Genomic DNA, 22188 nt, shown 5'->3' with positions numbered 1-22188 from the left:
ACGTGTGTTTACGGTGTCGATTGCAAAACTTCGAAGAATAATTTATCGCTTGCGTAGTCGATCTTATTGAAAATAACTTATATATTAGAATATTAGGCCTCTTCTGTAGTACTCAAATGTAAATTAGAATAACGTTATTTTGGATTACTAAAAATATCGAAAATTTAATAAATTATCAATTAATTTCTTTCTAATTTACGTCGTATTTATATATGTTACGTGTATCCGTGTACTCGCATGCCTTTAATTGTATATAATACTTACGTGTTATATTATATGTACAGTACACTATATATATGTACCTTGTGTATAGTATGTGTGTATATCTGAGTCTATGTTAAATGTAAAATTCAGAAATATACACAAAAGTCAAACTATATATTTATATCTGGTAATGTGATGTATCACTTATGTGTGAAAGTGAACAATACCATATATACAAATAGACAATATACAGTATTTGAATATAGCCTGCATAATTATATACATACACACTAGACATTTACGTAATAAGTCTATATGTATATATTCTGATATCTGTGTGTTGTTTTTTATATCTATAAATATATAAAAGGTTATTTATTTGTGCAGTTCCTTTTCGTATTTTTTAATTTTCTTGTAAAACCTTTAGGTGTCATTTAAATAAAAATTTAATAAATCTGTAATCTGATGAATTTTTTAAATTATTAATTTTTTGTTTTTATTAATGACAGATGAGGGGGAAGAAAGTTCTTAAAAACGGACAAAGAGGTAATCTTATATCGGATCTTGATTCCTTCTATTTATAACTCCCAGACGTGACTTCTCCTGCGATATATTTAGCTTTGGATCTTACTCTTCCCGTCTCTCTTGGTGTGGTTTTCTACGATGTGGCGTTTTGGCAACCTGACAGACGGACTCTGGGAACGAGACTGCGGAGACGGAAGGAACGCGTCGCCGTTCGGAGTTCGGCGGTGGTTTCGGTGGGGTCGCACGCGTCTTCGTCGCGATCTTTCCCAAAATTATCGGTGATGGAGGATTAGGTCGGGTGCGGTTTCCATAGGAGCGGATGTACCTCGGTGGAACCGGAAAACTGGTTTTATTGCAAGGTGAGTCACTTGCTCGGTACCTTTGTGGAAGAAATTTGTTGAATCTTACTTTTAAGCTGGTGTAAAAGCATAAATTAGATTTATTGTCGAGTGACAAAATTCTGTTAAATAAATGATTAAAGAATGCTTTTTTATAAAAATTTTATTTTAAATTTTTAAGTAAAATTATTTGCATTATGAAGAATGCATTACAAAAGTAAAAAATCTCTACGTTCTGTTCCAAAATAAATAAAATTCTTTTGCACTAAAAACTGAGATTTTTGTGTAAAAGAAATGCTTTTTCTTATTATCATAAATTATTATAATATGCTTAACAAATTATGAAAATACTTTACAAATAAAATTGCATAATGCACACAGAAACTGGTAAATTATGTTGCTTCCGATTAATTCAAGGCAGTGTATTTTTAGTTTTCAAGAACACTGTTTTGAAGTGGAAGCCAAGAACTATAGTTAAAGGTATTGTTTGCTATAAACCATAAAATGTTAAATTAACATTTATTGTTTGTAGCGATGGTACTATATTTACAAATAAATACGTAACACAACATTTTTTTACTTTAATGATGTAAATCTGTTTATATTTTAATAATATAATTAAAATAATATAAATATAATTTTTTAGTAAAAATATGTAATTGTTTTGAGGTATTGAAATATAAATTTAGAGAAAATATTTTTTCAGTTTATTGGTACAAATGAATATTGAAAATTTTAAAATTAAAGTAAAATGGAGTTTTAATTGAAGATTGGAAGAAACATTCTATTATTTATCAAAGAATGTAATTAAATTGAAAGAAATATTTTGTGGTAATGGAATGATTAAGCAATTTTTTTTAATGGCATCTTGCCTAACTAGAAATATATTTCAAGCAAAACTCCTACTTGAATTTATTTTAGTGAGGATAAATAGTCAAGTAGATATAAGTAAGTTATTTTAAAATTTTACTGGTTTCAAATGCTATTTTTTTCTTAATGAAAATAAAAAAGTAATGCAATAAATTTCATATATTTAAATTATGTATGGAATTATTTGTCCAGCATTCACAAAGCAGATTGTTGACACAAATCATTTCTGTTTTATTTTGGTATTTAGGCAGTTAGCCAATACAGTTTTAAAGTTAAAGAAACATAGTGGAGGACTTTTAAAATAAGATTTGGCCATTCAGTTAATATTCTATTTCAAAATGCTTTGGGATAAATGTCAATTACAAATGATTTGAAAATTATGATTGAGTCCAATGAATTGAGCATATAGCGCATACTCATTATTTTAAATTATTTTAAACCTCTGAATGCATTAACATTATTTTAATATATACTTTTTTCTGACATTTTTAAATTTAATTACGAATGTGCTCTAAATTCATAAATAATTATTTATGAATTTAGAGCACATTCTATTAGTTATCAAAATACATACATATATATCCTCATGCTCATAATCTGAAAAGAGTGAGCAGCAAGTAAAAGGAGATTACAATCTTACAAACCATTCATTCAGTAACTTTCTCTACACCTTCCTGTTTCTGATCCCCCACCTTGATGTGGTGAGTAGGCTTGCATGCCCTGTAGGCCCCGTGGACTATAATGGTGGCAGCTTTGCTACCAATAGGGATACTCATACTTAACAGGTAAGAGGATAGGGGCCAGACTAAGGTGGAATCACTGATTCTTGAGGTTGTGGGTTGTGCATGGGGCTTAACACCCCAACCATGTAAAAAATTTTTTTTTTGTTAAAAGAAGAAAAAAGGAAAGAAAGGCAGGGTCTGGAGTAGTGGGGCTACTGACCTAGAGAGTTATCAAAATACTTATATTGATGTTAAATAGCTTAAAAAAGATTTTTAAATGACTTAAAATTTTAAGTTTCTGATAAAATATGAATAAATAGTTTCTAAAGAATGCCACTAAACAAATATGAAAAAAATTCTGGAAACATATTGTTACATTCAATGCCGTACATTATAGTGTATAATGTACAGCAACTCCAATCTGTAGAAAGTTTATGATATTCGATATTCAATGCTGTCAAGAGCTTTAGAGTGGGTTACTTTAATCTTTTGTTTTTTGAACAAATGAAAAACGTAGAATGTTTCTTTATTAACAAAAAGCAGATATTATTTTCTGTTAGTAAAAGAAACATTATTGTTATAGGGATACGAATTGCTATGGGCCCCTAACTTTTTGATGGACCTGGGAAAAAATCTCTAGCTTCTCCTCTTGACAGTGCTAATATTAATTAAAATTTTTATGGTAGAATATTCAAATATACAGGTTGATCATAATTTAAGTTTCACTTTGAACTGCCTATAAAATGAAAACTACTGGATCAGATGTTTCCAAACCTGGAAGTTATAAAGGAAGTTATGGGATTTCATAATCTGCAAAAAAACCAATTAGTTCAAAATGTCACCACCAGGGAGAAAATGGCACTTTATGAACACCCAGTGTTTATGCAAATTTGTATTGTGTGTCATATGATTTTACTGCTAAAGCGACATCAGACATTTGTTAGAACTGATAGATGTGATTCCCTGGCATATTCATAATATTCTGGCAGATATGCTTTGAATTACTCTGGAGAGCACAATATTGCATTTTCATCTGGTTGCAGGAAATGGTGGACAGCACATTGAACATCTGCTGCCAGGACTGTTATTTGTAGTGTGTAGGTCATCTGTTTATGGAATAAACATTGATTTTTCTCCCTAGTGGTGACTTTTTGAACTAATTATTTTTTGCAGGTTATGAACTCCCATGACCTTTTTTATAATATTTCCAGGATTGGAAATGTTTGGTCCAGTAGTTTTCATTTTATAGGGGGTTCAAAGTGAAACTTAAATTATGATCACCCTAGTATATGTGATATCATACAGTATGTATGACATATAACATGATATAATATATATGTCACTATATACTGCTGTAACAAGACATTAACAAATAAACAAACACACCAATATAACAGCAGTAAAAATGTTTTTCTCAAACATTTTCAGTCTAATTCATATACCATTATCAGGAGTTTAATTGACAGTGCAACAAATTCAAAAGAACAAATTTAATCTATGTTTGAATTCAAACATATAAAAGTAATTTTATAACCAAAAATAGTTTTACATAAATAGTACTGTTTTATGTAACTTAAAATAAATGCTGTAAATAGATACATATGTTCATTAATTATGAATTAATGTAAATTTCCATGCAGAGAAAATATCTCCATTCCTATCATTTAAATACTCTTCAATAGTTTTTCATGAATATGTCTATCCATCCTGCCATAAGCAGGCTGAAATTTTGTGGAACAAGCAGTGTTGCCACCTGTCTGGTTTTCACCCGGACAGTACGGTTTTTAATTCATTCTTCGGGTTAACAATTAATTTTGTCCATGATTTTGTAGAAATTGTGAAATTATGATGAAACAAAGTACTAGCAAATATTTTTATAAATTTATTTTAACAGCGAAAGACTACACACTCTCACCGAAAGTTAATTTTTCCATCTTACGCCGATGCATGTTGCAACCTGTCAACCCTTTTTTTTTGCTTCTCAGCTTTTTAAAGCTAAGTTATTTCATTTCCTAATTTAAGTTGCTCCTACACAAGTGCCTAATTGGTTTAGAACTGGCATGCACGTTATTCTTTGCATGGTAAAATAACATTGCGCATGCAACAGGGACTTCTGTTCAAACAAACCTGACCTGCCGTCCGGGTCAGCAATTTTGAAAAGGTGGCAACACTAGGAACAAGGCTAAGGTCATAAAAATGACAACTCTCCATTATGAACAGTTATGTAAGAATGGGTAGAGATATTCAAGCAGAAAACTATGAGAGAATGTTTAAATGCCAGGGATGCAGACACACTTTCCTTCAGGTAGAAATTTGCTTTAATTTATAAATTTTGAACATTCAGTAAGACCTCATTTAGTGCTTAGGATGCGTTCCTAGACGACAAAGTGCTAAATGAAACAGTGTTAAATTAGGTCATTTTAACCCACAGTAAATAGGGAAAAGGGAACATGCGACCAAAAATAAACAAACTTTAATTTAAAGTTATTTTTATATTAATTTGCATAATAATATATGTTACATAACACATAAACATATGCACACAGAAATATGAAGTTCATTTTTGTGATGAAGGTCTTGGCTCTTCTGAAATTTTTGATTTTTTTGTGATGAACTTACCTAGTGTCACATTTGTTGCTTTCTTTTTCTTTTGTTAAGCAAATGTCAGTAGCAGGAGATTGCATCAAAACACCTCATCTTGCTTTTGCATTCCTTTCAAAATCTGGATCATTTGCTATAGTTTGATCAATGATTTCGGTTATTGTTACCAAACTTTTACTAAGGAAATCTGTAACAAGTTCTTTGGGTTCTTCATTTTTAGAATCACTATTTTTCAGTTCTACATGAATTCCTTGTTCTGCCAGTTCTTGAAGGTCATTGTTGGTAAGGCTCTCACCAGAAACCTGTAGTAACTCTTCGATATCCTGCTCATCTACATCTAGTCTTGCTGTATCAATTAGGTAGACAATTTGGTCAAAGATAGGCTCTTCTCATTGAGAATTCTTAGTTACCTCCAGCCATACCTTCTTTCACACACCATTCGTGTACTTGAAAGTTAATTCTTGCCAAGTGAAGTTGATATTGCCTATGGCATTCATGATGATATATTTTTTCCAAGATTGCACCAAACAAACATAGATTTAGGGGAAGTACAGCGTTATGAGGAATTGCCATCTTTTGCTAATTGGTTCATGTTTGGGATTAATTTTATTATATATGAATCAATGAAATGCAGCAATAATTTAAATAAGTGTAAATTTTAAGCTTTCTTTTTAGGCTTTGAGCAGACTGCGTTATATTGAATCAGCATTAATCGAGGGAGCACTAAGTGAGTGAGGTCTTACTGTATGTATATATTCAATAAATTTATTTTAAGTTTATAAAGCAGTATTTATTTTATATTTACATAAAACCATTTTTGGTTGTCAAATTACTTTTATATGTTTGAATTCAAATGTAGGTTAAATTTGTTATTTTGAATTTGTTTCTCTGTCAATTAAAACTCCTGATGATATGATCTATGAATTAGACTGAAAACATTTGGGATAAAGTTAATACTGTTATTATTTTGGTATGTTTATTTATTTGTATATAAAAGGAATTGCTTTGTTACAGTGGTGTAACAAAGATTTTTCTCTGGGATGATCTAAAAAGTACAGTCTGAATGAAGAAAAATTAAGCATACCATAAAGTACTATTTATTTATAAACAACAAAAATTATTCATTAATAAAGTGTAATTTTAGATTTGTTGTTTAAAACAAAATTGTTTTAGTTTAAATTTTATTCCTAAAGCCTCTGGGGATTCAACACCCACATTACATAAATACACCACAGCTTTGTTACGATACTTTATAATTTAATATTTTAGTGTTTATGAAACTGTGCCGGTGCTTATTCTGCAACTTGAACACAAACTATATGGTGTATTTTCTCGGACACATGGCAAACTTAGTGATGAAATTTGCCATGTGTCCGAGAAAATACACCATATAGTTTGTGTTCAAGTTGCAAAATTTAATATTTTATTTTTATTTCTATATTAATTACTACGTCTGCTAGTTCTCTTTTTTGATCCCTTGTTCCACATTTTATTTTCGACACAGCTCTATTTTTGTTTCTTAGAGTTCTTTTCTTGATTCTTTAAGAACAAAAGTATTATGGATGGCTCTTCCAATTACAAAAATAAAAACTGCAATTGCTTCAATTGCAAAATGGAAGCAGACTTTCTTCAGTTGGAAAAGATGAGTCCTTTGGCACAAAGTTTGGATGACATGCTGCCAGATGGAAAATTATCTCGCGACAATGTAAGAAATGTTCTTAGGAAACAGTAGATCAGCTGGGAGTGGAAAATCAAAAAGAAGAAAGGAAGAGTCAGGAGCACAAGTAGAGCTATTTCTATATTAAGTTATCTGAATTTCAATGATGCAGATTGGTACAAATTTTCTGTTAATAATAAAGTAATAGCTCTCTACTAGAATAATTTTTTTGGTGTCTTCTAAATATCCATGATACATTGACAATAAGTTATTCATTTGGTTCTGTAAGGTTTTAGAATGTTGAAAACATATAGAGTATTTGGGACTTATTATTTTACAGCTATTAAACTTGAAAACTATATTAATGATTGTTGAAAAAGTAAGAATTATGTTTATTTTATGCAAACATATATAAAAGTATATTTTTGAAAAAGCTTAGAATTATTTAGAAATAAAAGTAATACAAATAAAAGAAATTAAAATTTATAATTTTCTACATTAAATGTTTAAATATTTAAATTAAACTTATACTACAACCATTGCTTAAATAAAATAAAAAGTCCCAAAAACCTTTAAAATGTAGCAAGGAAATTTTATAACACATTTTTGACTTTTTAATGCCATTTTTAGGTTAATATTTACAGAAAATCAAAATATAAAGTTAAATTATAATTTTAATACTTAATAATTTCACATATACTTTCAACAAATTACAATTGTCATCTTTGGATGAAATTGAAACATAAGAACAATACATTAAAAATTTAAAATTTGTTGGAAATGAACACAAAAAATAAATTAATGTGTAAAATAAAATAAGTTAAAATAAATATGAGAAAAATTATTGTGACATTGTCACAATGCTGCAATTATTGGGGCAATGCTGCAATTAATGGGCTGCAATTATTAATCTTATTCTTAATTTATTTAATTTAAAATATATGATCTAGATCTCAAATTAGTAATGTCTTGCCCCTGTACATCATAGTTTTCCCAATAACAACAGAGTTGTGCTAGTCATCTATGTAACTCTGTTCTGGGGAAAATTTTTGAATTGAAATTAATATATTGATTTTAATTAGTTAATCTGGGCTTCTTGCCCCTGAACTTTTCATATCTGGTCTCAACTTACATCTATCTAGCACCATTCTCAAGATTAAGGAAGGACAGACAAAAACAGATGGACAACAATGGGAATTTATACAATTTTTTTCAAATTACAACCCAACAAGCATATCTTGTATTGCAAATAATATAACTATAACTAGTTTATGCAAATTTAATGCCTAAGAAAATTAGTATGTAATAAGTAGTCTTGTGAAGTCTGGAAACCAAAATGGAATGTCTCAGTCTTGGAAGGTGAAAGTCATAGTCTCAGTGGTGAAAGTGTATATATGTTGAGATTTAAATTATAATTAAATGTTAAATTTAACAGTGTATGTGCCAAGGTGGCAACATGAGTTGGAAGGTTGTGGTGCAAAAAGGGCAGCCATGTTGTAGCTCCAATGAGCCAGAGATGTACAAGTGTTCCATTTGTGTTTAATAAAAAGTTATCTGTGTTATCTGGTCAGTAGAGTCATTTATAATACAATAAGCTTTGGGAAAATTTAAAATAATAAAATTGTTAATATATTTCAAATTATTTATGTCACAGATTGGAGCAGTGCTAAAAGTATTCTGGCAACAGTGATCTAGATATTAGTTCTGAAATGTGAGAAGAAAATTTTGTTCTTATGTATTTTGCATACCAGCAACCTCAACTCCTATTAAAGGCATTATTTCTCAAAGTGGCTTCATTATGAGTTTTTGGCATGATATAATGACAAATTCATTTATAGAATTTTTAAAGTGAAATAAAGAACTATGAAAGCTGTTCTGTCTGATTTTCACGGAATAGCCTTAATTTACATTTTATGACATATGTTCTAGGCATGCTTATAATGTAAATGAAAATGCATTGTAATGCTAATAACATTCTAAATTTGAGGCTTATTGCATTATTTGTAATTTAATTTTGTTGTTTTAATAATTAACTTTTGTAATTATATAATTATAACAAATTTCTCAAAATTTAGTGTTGGTTTTATAAATGAAATATACTGATAGTAATAGAAGGCTTTGTCTCCTCTTTGTCTTGGGAGAAAATGTTTTTGTCTTAGTAGAGGATGTCTCACTCACATCTTGGTCATGCAAAATAGTATCTTATTAACAAGACTGGAAGTATGTCATTTACCAAAGAGAAAAAGTATTATGTTGCAAAAGTGAAATTAAGAAAATACTAAGATTAGCTTTACTGAGCATGTTTTAGAGTGATACCCAATGTTCCAGGAGTTCTAAAGTTGGACTATTGCAAGGATTATTGCTTAATATACCGTATTTTACGGACTATAAGACACACTTTTTTCTTTGAAAAATTGCCTCCAAAATTCAGGAGTGTCTTATAGTCCGTAGCATCTTATAGGTATTTTTTTTAAAAAATTGCTTAAAAATTAAGGTGCATCTTATAGTCCGTAAAATACAGTATATAAAATCTCTCATATGAACATAAATAAGAATAAAAAATGTGTGCATGTCTTATTAAGTATATATATATATATATATCAATGCACATAATTATAAGAAGCTAGACAAATAAAACTAATACAGCCCTAATTAGATAAATAAAGCATAGAGTTGCCAACTTTCTTGTACAAAAAAAGAGGACACTGCACAGACATTAAACAATAGAGAACATTTATAACAGAAGTTTGTTGTAAATATTTGTTCACTAACTAAATTATAAAATATTAAATAGACAATAAACAGAGTTTTAAACTCAATGATAGAATTATTAGTAACTGTTGCACAATGCTATCCTAACTGTGTCCCTAAATTTTATTTGCTTGTCTGACTCTGATTAATAGTAGTATTTTTCTCTTTCTCTTACTCTAGTGAGTGACAAAGAGGAAACTATTACTTTAGAATAAGAAAATAAAAAATTGGAATGTCATCTGCCAGTGAGATTTTAGAGATCATGAAGTAAAATTACACAAAAATAAACAAACTGCTTAAAAGGAGTACAATACAATTCATTGGAAAACCATTTTCCAAAGGAAGAACAGTTCACCAATAAACTTTTATTAGGGCTGCCAACTCTAATAATGGGTGAGACAAAAGTCTGAAAACACTCTTATCCTGAGCAATGTTGACAAAATCGACATGCCAAGATAGAAATTTGGAGGGAGCCATGGGAGGTCAATTTGTCAATATTGCTTGAGATAAAAGGGTGTTTTCAGACTTTGGCCTAAGACTATTTCAACTATGAGTATTGAACATTTTTCAGAGTTAAACTGTGTATATTCAAGCAGTATTTGAACTGTTTAATAGAAATTTAAAATATAGTTGATGTTGGAATACATGATTCTGAAGAGCATAACTGTAGTCAAAAATATTAAGCTATTGTGGAATTACAGGTTTTACAAATAACCAAGAAATATATACAAACAAAGAAAAACTTTAATTTTTCTACCCAAAATAATGTACAGGTTGTTTTATAGGATGCCATATAGTCTTGATTCCAATACGTGATATTCATCACCTGAATTATTACACTAGACATATAACTTGACTGATTTACAATGCGCAACAATAACTATAAAGCTTCTTATAATCTTAACATTGGTCTCGTAGCATATTACAAATGATATAAAAATAATCTATACTTATATAACTAAGAGAAAGAATAGGGCAGGGGTGGTGAACCTATGGCACGTGTGCCCAAAGTGGCACGTAAGAGAAATCATCTGGCACGTAATGTATCATATGATTTCTGTCCCTTTCAATCATCCTTTCTGTTTATCACCTGATCATCCTTTTTTCAATCAGCTTTTTTACATTTATTCGAATTAAAGCATATTCGTTTAATTTCTTTAAATATCATTATTCGAAATTTAAGACTTTGGCATGCATTAACATCTTTAAAGCTAAGTATGCTTACAATATGGCATGCAGACTCAAAAAGGTTCGCCATCCCTGGAATAGGGGATAGAGCAGAAGTAGGAGATAGGAAAGGGGGTTCCCAAATCTTAGTTCCAGGATCCTTATGAATGGTCACTTGTGCTTGGACTTTCTTCCTCAAGTTGTATGTCAGGACGTCTTGTTCTCTATTTATTGAATTAGTCACTATGCTGTAACAAGCATGGTATATCCTTAAGTCCTTTAATAACTTATCAGTAATTTTCTACTCGACATCTCATGTCCCTCATTTCCTCTTATCAGTAATCTTCTACTCGACATCTCATGTCCCTCATTTCCTCTGTACGATGCTAAAATGTACCAGAAGGGTTGTCACACACATCTGTCCACACCACGGTCCAAACCTCAACTTCTCTCTTACTCTCTCTTTTGCCTACAGGGCTGCATGCCCTCTTATGGTTTTGAAGATTTTCTATGACCATATATGGAAAGAAAGTTCGAATAGGAAAATTCCAGGTAGAACAGACAAAAGGATAAAGGGAAAAACTAAGAAAGAGGAATGGAAACAATAATAAAATTATAAAATACAAATATACGATTACTATATACGTATGGCGTGCAGCCACACTATTTTGTTAAAACTGTTAATTTTGACTGGCTTCTTGTGATTATATGTGTATTTTAAACAGGTTACATATACAATGTATTCTCTTGAAATTACCCAATTTGATTTGGCTATAAAATTTAATGGTTAAGGATATAAGTTTACCAAAGATTTTTATATGACAGAAAAACTCACCAAATTTTATTCTAAAAATTCATCAAACCTTCGTGTGTGCTCCAGGAGTCACAGTGACAACATCAAGGCAGTAGGCAACTTCCTGCTATGTATGTTGCAGCATGTCCTGTCTCACAGTTGCAACGACTTTAATGATGCACTCTGAAAGATCCTGAAGGTCTCTGACAAAACTTGCATAAATCATATCTTTCAAGTAACCCCACAGAAAGCAATCTAAGGGGATCAGATCTGGTGATCTTGGTGGCCATGCTATCAGTCATACCAGACCCGCACTTTCTCCTGTGGCCAAGTGATGACTGGACAATAGCGAGGTTGCAGCCGACGTTTTCAATGTGAAAACGTGTATGTCGGTTGTTCAGCACCACCTTCCTGTAAGCCTAGAAGTTTGACAATGGCATTTGGAATGTCAGTGGAATCACGCTCGACGTTCCAAATGCCATTGTCAAACTTCTAGGCTTACAGGAAGGCGGTGCTGAATGTCCAATGTACACGTTGAAGCATTGAAAATGTTGGCCACAACCTTCTTAATAATGCTCATGATTTAACTTCTGTGCAATCTTGCAATACAAAAACAATTTCTTTAAAATTTGATGAGTTTTTCCACTGGACACCACTTGTTACTTTTATATATATCTTAAATCATTCATTTTTTATGGCAAATTAAAATTGGGAAAACTTTCAAATGGAACACCCTATATTGTAAAAATGTTTTAAATTATACAGACTGTTACAAAAATGATGGGTTGAGTCTACATAATTATTGAGATAAAAAGTTTATGTAAGCATATTGTTTGAAATGCATCATTTCTGAGATATACCTCTTTAAGTGTCAGCAGCAAGTGGAATAAGTATTATGTGACACTAATCACATCATTATGGCTAAGTGTGTTCAGTGGGTTGTTCATATATTATTATTTCAACCAAGAAAGATGGAACTTTCAGGAACTGTTCTGGAAAATGAATTGATCATGCAGGATCTCCATCTTGGTGTGTTCAGTCTCCAGATTTCAATTCCTTCAACTTCCATCTATGGGGATTTTAACAGCTTTAGCATATTATAATCTAGTTCATGATACTGCAGATCTTCATCAGAGTACAAAACAGATGCCAGCAAATCTGGAACACATCGAGAATTTTTGAGTTGGTGAGGCAGTCCTTGGTATGATGGACTCGACAATGCATTGTTGCACAATGAGGTCATTTCAAACATCTCTGAAAAATCTACTATGTCAGTAATTTTCTTAATTAATTTGGCTTTATTTTTGCTATTTATTGTATTATTTGAACAAATTAAAAATAATCATTTGAACTGAATACAGGTATTTTTCAAAGTTATTCAAGATGCATTCAACACATTAAAATAAGTGTAAATACTGTCTATCAGTGTTAATTTTAGTTGATGAGCAACTTTCCTAATTTGTTGTGTTTGTGAATATTGTGAAATTGCTTACCAATTAAAGTTAATTACTGCTGATAGATAATATTTTCATTTATTTTAATACAAGTATTTTATTGTTTAAAGCAAAACTGAAGTGGATATATGGGTATACCTCAGAAACAATATTTTATGCATTTTAGACCATATGCTTAAATAAACTTACTTTTATTTCAGTGAGTATAGTACGACTGCATCTAGCCTGCCCATCATTTTTGTAACACCCTGTGTATATGATATATTTACACTCCAGTAATAAAATAAAAATGTAAAGATATTTGGTATATGTATAGCAAACATCTGAGCATACCAAAATAGCTTAATTAGTTTAAATGTCAAATGTTTTTGATCTCTTTAGTAAAGCAATTTGAACCAAATGTTTGAATAGCTAACCAGCTAAAATATAATATACATATTATATTTTAAGTGACTATTTTCTTTAAGATAAAATTTAAAAAGTTAGAAAATTAATACAGAGATATTCATTTTTACTTTTTAATTTGAACATAATTCTAAATGAATTAAACAATTTTTTCTATTTTTTGATGTAATAAAAATGTGTGTGTGTGTTGTGAAAGGTGCAATTGTGCCCGATTTCCACCAAGGTGATAATACTACAATATTGAGACAGTATAAAATGAAATAACAATAAATTTATTGAGAAACAATGCACAATGAAAGGGATTCAGATACCAACTCTAGGGAATTTGCCCAGCTCTGCCCAAGAACAAAAGGGTCCAGCATGACAGACAAAGAGGTTTTCATGCTTACAATAATAAAAAAAAAGGGCACAATACATATTACAAAAATTTACCTTTTAAAACTAACTTATGCCTCAAGATGTGGAATGGGAAATTAAGATAGACAGAGAATAGAGAAAGGAAGTGGATACTCATACTCGGTTGATCCTTTTGTTTCTAAGATGACTATTTTAGTTGATTCTCAATAGGATTTCATCCTTCCTTTTGGGGAGGTTATCATATATTTTTTTTTTTTGAGGATAACAGAGATTGTCTTCATTGTCAATTGTTTTAAGCCTTAGGACTCTGGTGGCACAAAGCCTTCAGGAAACTCCTAGGTTCTTCACTACGGTCTGGCTCGACCTTCTCTCTTTGTCTGAGAGAAGGTCGATCTGGCTGTCTCCCTCTCGTCTGAGCTCTCCTCTCCCTTCTCTGAAAAACTGTTACTTTCACATTTTGGGCCTTCAGGCATTTACTCTCCCAATGGGATGGTTCAGAATGTCAATCAACAACTGAGTGAAGTAGAAATAAAGGGCAGGAGAAAGTTCTAGAAACAGGAAATGATAAGAATTGAGAACAATACACACACACATTTTTATTATATCAAAAGGATAGGAAAAATATTTTTAGTTGGTTAGCTATTCAAACATTTGGTTCAAATTGCTTTACTAAAGAGATCAAAAACATTTGACATTTAAACTAATTAAGCTATTTTGGTTTGCTCATTAATTAATTGGTAAATAAGTAATCAGTTTTGCAGTCCAGTTGGAATGATTAGATTGACAGAAGAAGGGATTGCAACACAAGGACAATCTGCCAAGGGATGTACCTCCTGGGAGGACTTTCAATAGAGAAACTGGTTCCTATTTAGGTGTTTGACTTATGAAGAATGCTATGCAGCCAGCCTGTTGATCAAGCACAAACCTGGAACCACCTGTCACTGTTCAGTTGTTTTGTCCGCTTGGTCACTGATGAGTGCTTAGTTGGAATGAATGGTCCTGCAGTACTAACATTGTCAATCAACTGGGTACATTCTTTTTTTACCTTGTGAGCTTTATGTTTTTCAGTGCATGCTGTCACAAATGACTCTTTTGTGCACAGCAGCTGGTAAAAAGTTTACAATTAACTAACAAGACTTATCTACCCCATAAATTATGATAAGGATTTGATAGTATTTACAAGTAGTATTATTTACATAGTATTTAATAGTTTTCACCTTTCTATCTCTGTCTTGTTCACCTGAATCCCATCATATTTTTCCTTTTCTTTAATACTTATAGCAGACATGGGCAAATGCGGCTCCTTTTGAGTTACATGCAGCTCTTGCTGAAAGTGTTAATTTCTGCTTTTTGGTTATTATTTTTACAATTTTATTTTCACAATTTTGTGAAAATATGTAATTATATATGTTACCGGCAAAACCCGATTTTACGCCAAACTAGTTTGGCGTAAGCGTGTCAGGCCAAACTAGTTTAGAATTATTATTCAAGTATATTAATGGTTAAATATATTTATGGTTAAAATAAAATTAAAAAGCAATCAATTAGATGAACAATATTTATTCAAACATAGTCTACTTAATTATAAAAAACGTAGTTAATGTTACCCTAGAGATCGAAGATGGCGGCTCGTCTCTGATCAGAAGACAGGGAACAGTGGGATGCATGTTCTAACCTAACTTAACCTATTCTAATAAATTACCATAATTATTAGCAACTAAATTATTAGAATAGGTTAGGTTAGGTTAGAACGTGCGTCCCCACTGTTCCCTGTCTCCTGATCGCTGGAATCGGAGACGAGCCGCCATCTTCAATACCTAGGGTAACATTAACCAAAAACGGTATTGATTAGAAGTGACACAACACTTGTACAAAACTATAAAATAAAAATAAGCTAATCAGTACTTATCAGTTTGTATTTTTTTTTATTAAGCCATGCACTTTAAATTAACTTTCAAAAATATTTTCAAAAATTCAAACGAAATAATAAAAATAACTTTTAAAATCAAACTAAAATTAAAAATGAACTTATTTGTGTTTTATGATGAACTTAAATTAACCATTAATATACTTGAATAATAATTCTAAACTAGTTTGGCCTGACACGCTTACGCCAAACTAGTTTGGCCTAGGCAAAACTAGTTTGGCGTAAAATCAGGTTTTGCCGGTAACATATATAGGTAATATTTAGTAATTTATTTCCAAGTTGGTGCAATAAATTAAATTGACATTTCAAATCTATTCTTTGAAAACAAGTTCTCGACCCAGATGGGGGACACCCTATCCTTCCCTGCCTTACCATACTCTCTGCCATGACAGTACAGAACTGTGGCTCCCATGCATTTTGTAAAACCTACATTTCGGCTCCCACTGAACTCTTGCTTGCCCACCTCTGACTTACAGTCTGGATCCCAATATTAGAAATGGACCACTGCCATCCTTCCACAGTTCTTCAACCCAACCTGCCACCAATCAAACCAGTTATTTCTGGAAAGAGGGCCCAACTCAGAGAGAAATGGCCATAGAGAAAGTCGGAGGCAGAAGCTAAAGACAGAAAAGATTGAAGAAAGCATACTATATTCTAAGTATTAAAAATAAGGAGTACAGTCCCAGTACCATGATAAATTCATTCAAATAATAACAATTTTTAATTCAGGAACTGTTTATTGTCTATACATTAAATGTTTATGACCTTAATTTAGATCATTTTTGCATATACTTCCAAACAACTAATTTTAGAACACCAAATGTTCTAAGAATACAAGATCATTTAAAACACAGCCATTAATATCAGGTTAGTATCTGAGATTCTAAATGCACTTTTTTCTAAAAAGTTAAATAAAATAAAAATTAAATTGATCTAAGAATTTTTTCAACTTGATTCAGAAAATGAACTCTTCATTAATATACAGTGGGTGATTGGTTAACAAACATAATCCATTCCAAGACTTTGTTTGCTATCTGAATTGTTTGTTAACCGATTATCGATTTACCATAGATTTTTATGGGAATTTCATTAATTCGTTCTGGAGACCCCCAAAAATAAAAAATATATACTTTCTTACTACGTTTATTTATATGTAATAATAAAAATACATATATACACATTATTTATTCAATTATATACCAGTAATATTGTGGTGATTATACATATATACACAGTCTTGTATTTTTATTAGTCATGTTTTTTCTGTTTGTGGGGGTTAAAGAATCTGTCCAATGTCGATTGCTTTTCTCTCTTCTTCAGGATTTTTCAGAAGTAATTAATAGCATTGTAATTGTAGAGACCCCAAGCCTATTAACCTCAACCTGGTTTGGATGCCATTCTAAGACTGTTGTTCTGACATCCTCCCACTTCTTCAAAAGATTTTTAATAGCAGATATCGGCATTAATTCTCTTTTTCAGAAGAAAACATATTTTGCTGAGTTTCTTTGTGTTCTTTATTCAAGAGTTCTTGGTGTTCTTCTGTTGTAATCAGTTTCAGGTTCCATTCAATGTTCCTTATTTCTCAGATGTGATTTTTATTACTCCTTAAGCTGCTTGAGTCTTCTTGATTATACTGTATCTTTCTTAGATAAGATTGAACTGTAGCCTACTGTAGATCTGTTCAAGACATTCTGCCCATTCTACCTTTGCTATTATACCCTCACCGTTCAAAAATAAAAACCAATGCAAAACTTAACAAGTGCCTGCTCAACGGTCTCGCGAATACTATAAAAGAATTGTTTCTGTTAGAAAAATAAAAGGCTGGAATTACAAGGGAGAGTTTCGAAGTTTGGAGGAATACTATCCAATCAGTATATACTGGGTTGAGTATCGATGTCAATGTCTCTTGTGCTCCGAAAAAGTTTCGAATTGTTGCCTGAAGACAAGGAAAGACTGGTATGTATGGTTGTCGGAATTAGATTAAGAAGGATGGAGACGGATTCATATGAACAAGTAACAAGCACGTCTTTATTGAACAAGAAGCGGTACAGAACTGACTTGTAGTGCGCAGGCGCGCTACAACATAACATATAAGAATTGCCAGAGATGGCGCTGCAATACATAGCATCATCCCCTCCTAAGGAGAATTACAAACAAACATAGTCTTGTAAGTAGGTAGGGGTTTTACGATGTCTACGACTTGATTCTTGAGTATTAGACGAGTCTGAAGCTAAGGCAGTATCTGAAGATGAATTTTTCATGTTATCTTTCTGAGGAGTGTTTTCTACTATTGGATTATTTTCTTTTTCTTCCCACCACAGCTGAAGAGGAACGAATGAAGCACCTTGAGATTCGACGGATGCAGATGATCGAGATCTCAGTTGATCAATGTGACGTTTCCATACGGAACCATTAGGAAGCTCAATGTTATATGTAACAGGTGAAAGTTTCTGAATAACTTTACCTGCAACCCAATATTCTTTAGAACAAAAGTCATGAGCAAAATTTGTGTCTCCTATCATAAATGAACGCTGTGGACGAACTACGTTGTTATTCGATAAGGTTAAAGGACGCAACAAATCTAGTCTTGAGCAAAGTTTTCTGTTGAATAGCATCTCGCTTGGTGTTTTACCAGTAGAACAGTGAGGAGTAGAATGGTATGAAGTAAGAAATTGAAGGAGGGATGTCATTAAATCCTTTTCACGAATTAATTTTTTTAAAGAAGACTTAAACGTTTTGATAAATCCTTCAACTGCTCCATTAGTTGCAGGATGGTACGGCGGAGAGAATGTCTGACGAATTCCGTTCTGAGCTAAAAACATTCTGAATTCACGAGATATGAATTGAGGGCCATTATCAGAATGAACATGTAGTGGAAGGCCATGACGACTAAACCAAGATCTAAGTACCAGAATAGTAGCGGAAGAATCTGTGGATTGCATTATTTGAATTTCAGGATATTTAGTTTTTGCATCAATACCTATTAGAAACATTTTTCCAAGGAATGGACCAGCAAAGTCAATGTGCAATCTACTCCAAGGCTCTTCAGGAATTGGCCATCTTAAAGTATTAGTAGAGGGAGGATTTTGATGGTAAGACTGACATAAAATACATTCTTTCACTGTTCGTTCTAGATCACTATCAATGCCTGGCCACCAAACAATTGATCTTGCTAACATTTTCGATTTAACAATACCTTGATGTCCAGAATGTAATTCAATGAGAACATTTCTGCGAAATTTTTCAGGAACAAATATTCTATCACCCATAAATATTAAGTTTCCTTCTAGAGAAAGGGAATCCTTGAATTTAAGAAATGGCTTAACAGTTGTATTTATCTGAAGCCAATTATTCTTGATACACTTACGCAAAACATTGAAAAGTTTATCTGTACGACATGCTTCTATAAAGGCACTATTGGTAAAAGGAAGGGAGTCAAACTGCAAATTAAATAATGAACTTGGAACTGAGTTACTAAAATCTTCTATGAATAAATCATTAGTAGTATTTCTGGAAAGGCCGTCAGCTATGATATTAGTTGCAGAGGAGATGTACTTGATTGTATAATTATAGTCATTCAGTATGATGCTCCATCTTTGTAGTCTAGCAGGAGAATCGATTAATGATTTCATAGTTGGGTTAAAATCTTTAAGCGAAAAGTGTGATTTTGGAGACTCCCTTGCAACACGTTTAAGAGATCAATTTGTGTCAGGCTTGTACGACCCTAGAATTCGTTCAAATCTTTTTGCTAAAAATGAATCGGAATTAGACCTTCAGAAAGCGATCAATTATGCTATTGCTATGGAACAAGCTCTGATTGATGCAGGTCGTTTCAATAAATTGCCACTCGAAAACGATTGTTTTAAAATTCGTTCCACAAAGTTCCCTAACAGAAAGAAGGAGTTTAGTGAGAATAGTTCTAGAGATAAAACTAAGTTCGAAACAAAGAAAACTGGTAGTTACATTTGTAGATCTTGTGGAAGCAAAGATCACTCTCGTGAGAATTGTAGATTTAGAACATTTACCTGTAATAAATGTGGCATACCTGGTCATATTGCAAGGGTTTGTGGAAAAACTAAGCATCCTCATGTGAGCATACACCAACTATCTCGTACCAACAAAGATTCGAATGGTTATTCAGAGATAGATAATTCAACTTATTTTAATCTTTTCAATATTCAAGATGTCTCCACACCAGTTCCACCTATTATTCTCACTCTATCCATTAACAAGAAGAACATTAGTTTTGAAGTTGATACTGGCTCCCCACTTTCCATCATTTCTGAATCCACTTTCAACAGAGACTTATCATCCTTTTCTTTACATGAGTCTAAACATTTTCTTTGCACATATGGAAATTTCAAGTTGAATGTATTAGGATTTATCACAGTACCAGTTCTTTACAATCGTTCTTGCCATAAACTTCGCCTTTATGTGGTTCGTCATGGTAATGCTAATCTCATTGGAAGAGATTGGATTCGAGAGTTAAAGCTTTCATGTAAAATCAACAGTATTACTCCTGGGATTTCTCATACAAACTCTAATCTGCTTACTCTACTAGACAAATACTCTACTGTATTTTCTGATGGTATTGGATGTTCTAAATCAATATCCCTTCATTTAACCTTAAAACCAGATGCACATCCTATTTTTCTGAAACCAAGGACAGTTCCTTTTTCTCTCAGGGATAAAGTTGAAGCAGAGTTATCTAGGTTAGAAAAGGCTGGAGTAATTTCTAAGATATCCAACAGTGCTTGGGCTACACCTATAATTCCAGTAGTTAAAAATGATGGTAGTGTTAAGATAGCTGGACTTTTTAATCTAACCCTGAATAAGATGTTACAAATAGATGTCCATCCAATACCTTGTTTGGAAGAGATTTCCATGAAATTACTTGGAGGTGAGAAGTTCTCTACCTTTGACTTAAGTGATGCCTATAACCAATTCCAATTGGATGATGAAAGTAAAAATTTAGTGGTTATCAATACTCATCTTGGATTGTATAAGTGCAATCGTCTCTTATATGGTATTGCATCTGCCCCTGCTTTATTTCAAAGAGCTATGGAGAAATTATTCTTCACAATTCCGAAAACGCAACCATATTTTGATGACTTGGTTACTTCTGGTACAAATCAGTCAGACCATTTCAGTAATATTGAAAGAATCCTATCCATTTGTGAAGTAGAAGGAATCAAACTAAATAAACGAAAGTGCAAATTCTTACAAAAGACCAATCTATATTCATTATTTTATGTTGCTTCTTCTTGTGTTTGTTCTGTTAGGTGTTTGTTATCCGAAGATGTGTTTGTTGTCTGAACATAAAAATCTTTCACGAAAGTGTTCGTTAACCGATCACCCACTGTATTCTACAGTTGTAGCATACCACATGCATCTGTTTTATTTATAACTCATCTATACTTACCAAAAATTAAAATATAAACTTGTTCTAACAATCTGAATGGGATGATTTTACTTCTCTTGCTTAACAGTCTAGCATTATTTCAATTTAAATTAACATTAGCTTTAATTACTTATTATATGAGCATAGTGGAAGGCATATAGATTCTAGGATTTTTAAATGTTCCACAATGCTTTTTAATCCTAATATCTATAGATCCGAAAAAAGAAGCATTTAGAATTTTAAAATTCCATTCTGATATTAATATTGTATTTTAAATTATTTTGTATTCTTACATTTGGTGTTCTAAAATGAGTTATTGGAAATAGATACTGAAGATAACCTAAATTAGAACTGAAAATTTATTACATATAGACAATAAACAGTTTTTGAACTAAAAGCTGTTATTATTTGAATAAGCAGAATGTTTAATTATTAACTAAAAATCATTCAATTTTACTGTTTTGGAATGGAATAGGGTGGAGAGAATGTTGGAGAGTGGTAACATTAATCATTTTTAAGTGTCTTTTAATCCATCACAGAAATCTGGTAGCTGATAGCTATCAGAAATACATTGGCTGCTTGTTATATCATGCACATCGGGAGACAAATCAAATGAGCAAATAATGTATCAGATGGCATGATATATCTATTTATTTTGTGTATTTTATATTGCCATGTCGACTTTACTTTTTTGTGGGTTGTATTTCAACAATGGTAGTTTTAAGATCAATGATTGGAATGAGGTAATATTTCTTTGCCAGTAAAAATTCAATGGCAAGTGATTTTTTAAAAAAGAATTGTCTAAAGTGCTTTTACATTTGGACAACAAAAAAGCATGATATATCCAAATGAATGGTATAATGAGGGGCTACTGTACTGGTTTATAATTCTGAAAATGTGTTCGGAAATGGGATGGCCACTTTGAACATGTGTTTTATTCAAACAAATAACAAAATGGTTTGAGTTGGAGTTAATTTTGGTATAAAAGTTTTTCTACTGTGTAGTTTAGCAAAAAA

At 31.7% G+C, this 22188-nt stretch overlaps 1 protein-coding gene across 1 annotated transcript in view; it reads left to right on the top strand.

Moving 5' to 3' along the window:
- The first annotated feature begins 743 nt into the window (after nt 1-743).
- The window catches only part of LOC136990491 (E3 ubiquitin-protein ligase lubel-like), a 71548-nt gene continuing 50103 nt past the window's right edge, over nt 744-22188 (top strand). Inside the window, exon 1 of the mRNA XM_067288876.1 lies at nt 744-1088. The gene's annotated coding sequence lies outside the window, so the exon portion shown is untranslated. The remainder of the gene's footprint in view (nt 1089-22188) is intronic.

Source organism: Centruroides vittatus, unplaced genomic scaffold, assembly GCF_030686945.1.
Source record: "Centruroides vittatus isolate TY-2023 unplaced genomic scaffold, ASM3068694v2 scaffold_944, whole genome shotgun sequence".
In the NCBI taxonomy this organism is placed as follows: domain Eukaryota; kingdom Metazoa; phylum Arthropoda; class Arachnida; order Scorpiones; family Buthidae; genus Centruroides; species Centruroides vittatus.
Note: the sequence above shows the minus strand (reverse complement) of the source record. Positions and strands in the feature narration are given on the sequence as shown.